We start from the raw sequence: 3,230 nt of genomic DNA on the forward strand, positions 1-3,230 counted from the left end.
CCTGGACTCCAGGTTGACAGAGGTGCGGTCCCATCAGCGGTTGTGGTTCTAGGCGGACGTCCAGGCCCTCGCTGGCACCGTCTGCGGAGCACACTGGGCCCAACACCTCATCCCAGCCCAATTCTGGAACCAAACAAGATGGAAAAACAAACCGTACCCCTGTGCTCCATTCCCATGAGGGATGCAGTCTCAGTGCCCCTTGTGAAAAAGAATATTTACACTTTAATTTGATAGACCACTTTAGACATTCTAACTATAAGTAACTTTTCAACTAAGGCTGCGTTCCAGGCAACCCGTGTTTTTCCGACCTTCTAGCCTTGAAAGTGCACTGGAACGGCCGTTAAACCCGTGACTTCCCACCCGTGGCGTGAACTCGTACTAGATCAATGTACTCCCAGTTACGAGCTCTGATATTACATAGCCTGCAAAACAACAATAGCAGACCCTATGGACGCGGTGTTTAGGAAAGTCGCACATTAAAAAACGAATCGTTTATTAAAATAAGGTATTGCTCTAACGTTATTTATCCACAAATATAATGCATTGTCAGCAGCTTTTCTAGCGTTAGCTGGTTTCCAGTCCATTGAGTGCAAGAATAAATGAATACCAATAGGCATGTCCAAATATACAAATAATGTAAAATAAAAGGCTATCAAAATCCAGTGTTCTGTATTTTGCGTACGTGAGTTTTTGTTGTAGGTGGCTATTGTAAAAAAAAAGAAGAAAAAAAAGTGTACTGTGCGAATTAATTGAGACTTCTTACAGCTCTTACAGGTTGTTGGCCTTGTTTGTTTCGTTGCTTCTATTGCTCTCCCCTTTTTTGTGAGTCGCTTTGGATAAAAGCGTCTGCTAAATGATTAAATGTAAATGTAAAAGGTATAACAGCTTCTCTTACCTTATTCGCCGTTTTTTCTACACCATTTCCCTCAAATATACAGCATAAGCACCTTTGGCGATATAAATGTTTGTAAATGAGCGTTAAGCCCTGTATGGTCCTCCATGCTTTGTTAACGTCTCGCTACCGCAATTCCTCACGCTCAGGCAGTTTGGCGTGACTTTGCCTGGAACGCTACAAAGTCGTGAGTCGTGGTTTGAAGCTGGAACTTACGGGCTCAAAAAACTTCCTGGAACGCACAACGCAGCATAACTCTCATTAGAGTATTAGTAGACTGTTAGGTTAGGCTTTGGGCTAGCAGAATAATTTGACATGTAGTTGCTTCTAGTCAGTAGAGTGTCTGTTAGGGAACACTGAAATAAAGAGTTAGCAGATATTAAGAAGACAGTCTAATGAGAGTTACCAAAGGAAGAACACTTTATAGCATGCTTTTAAAAAGAGCACTTATTACTGAAATAATTTACTTAAAATTAATGTACTTAAGTGTGAACTGAATGTCATTATTTTAGACACATTTAATGCATGTTATTTGCAATTAAATGAGAATTGTGTTATAGTTTACATTTAAATGCAATGATTTGAAGAGGGCTTTTTTGATCCACGTAAGTAGTAATTTGACATTTAATTATATGTATGAATGTATGGATTTTATGGTATAAACAAAACTACAATTTAAAAACTTAAAATGTAATATTCTATAACACGAGTTAAATTATAATAAACTACTTGACATGTGCTTCAGTATGCTAGTTAATACATAAAAATAAGTCTACTTTAAACTACAACAAAAACATAATAATTTATAGTGTTTGAGATTATTAGTGCACTGTGCACTGTTATGAAACATAGTCATTGAAGTGTACTCTATATATGTTTCTTTCCAATTTATATTATATTATCTGCAATTAATTTTTGCAAAGGGGGCCTACACTGTAAAAAATAATACCCTATATCTACTCAATAAAATTGTGGCAACAGATTACAAGCAATGTTATTAATTAAATTCAACAACACTTAAAAAATGAGTTAGAATTAATCAAATGAGCACATTAAAAATCAACCATTCAAAATGAGTAACTGCAAACATCACACAAAATAATTAAGTAAAATTTAAACAAAAATATTGGTTTCCTTGGACAAAAACCTGACTTTAATATAGGATACTACTTATTGGAATTATTTTGATTTAACACAAATTTAAGTTGGTATTGTTATTTTTAATGAGTGAATTAATTAAAATCATTTAATTAAATCTGATTGCAGGTATGAATAACAGACAGACATCAAAGATGAATTACAAACTCATTTTATTGCCAACAAGTCACAAATTTTGTATTCTCAGTGTGAACTTTACCATCAGAACTGCAACTTCAAGGCCTATGAGAACTTCCAAGCATTCGATAACAATTCCAGTGTCATTTGGACTGTCACTTTTAGCTCCTGTCCTGGTCACAATTACTGCCATCACAAGCTGTTCAATTCCTGACTGTTCTTCATTTTCCTGCAATCATAAACAGCAGTGAGACTAAAAACAAAAAAAGAAATACTGATTAAAAGAGAAAATCTGAAACTCTATTTGTATCTTACAATACTGATCAAACAAGTTAAGTCCAGTCAAAAATATTATGGTTAAGTAACCAACAATAATTTATTTAAACTCACACATTTGGTATATTGAAATTAAGTTTGCATACGTTGAGTTCTTTGATGAGATCTCCTGTACGTTCCCCAAGGAATTCTGTCATGCAGCGGATGTCCCCCTATCGTCATATCAACAGGACAATGTTCATTCTAAAAGAAAGAAATTAATTAATGATATCTCCTCTAATGGCCGTGACATTTACCAAACATGCTTTAAACAGTGCCAATAGCAACACCCTGGACAAGCAATCAAAATCAACAGCACATTTGAGATAAGTTAAATATGTGAAAAATAATGCTTTTTCCATTAAAATTTACTGAAGAAAACCAGATTAAAGGGTTAGTTCACACAAAATAAAATTTCATGTTCTCACCCACGTCATCCCAGACCCATTTTTTGATTAAATCTGATCCACACATAGGCAGCAACGACATTGCACCTTTAAAGTCCTATAGGCCCTATATATTAAAAATGACATTCATATTACATCAAGTAGACAACTTGGACAATTTACAACAGCTTTTTCAAATATAAATTACATAATAGTCCTTACCTTTGTCAGAAATGAGTCTGCATCGAGGAACTCCAGTGCATGTGTGCCTCGTGCTGTGAGCTGCATTAAGCATGCGTTTTAACAGGAAATGCTTCTAAATTGAAAACAGCTCATTTGTATCATGTTGGATTAATTCAATA

The 3,230-nt window shown here is 35.1% G+C and overlaps 1 long non-coding RNA gene across 1 annotated transcript; it reads right to left on the minus strand.

Moving 5' to 3' along the window:
- Positions 1-2,244: 2,244 nt before the first annotated feature.
- Positions 2,245-3,230, minus strand: LOC137045525 (uncharacterized). Its single transcript, XR_010898792.1, has 4 exons — positions 3,091-3,230; positions 2,911-2,995; positions 2,590-2,686; positions 2,245-2,396 (listed from the first exon to the last, which is right to left on the minus strand). It is a non-coding gene; the product is annotated as an uncharacterized lncRNA (long non-coding RNA).

Source organism: Pseudorasbora parva, chromosome 17 (genome assembly GCF_024679245.1).
Source record: "Pseudorasbora parva isolate DD20220531a chromosome 17, ASM2467924v1, whole genome shotgun sequence".
In the NCBI taxonomy this organism is placed as follows: domain Eukaryota; kingdom Metazoa; phylum Chordata; class Actinopteri; order Cypriniformes; family Gobionidae; genus Pseudorasbora; species Pseudorasbora parva.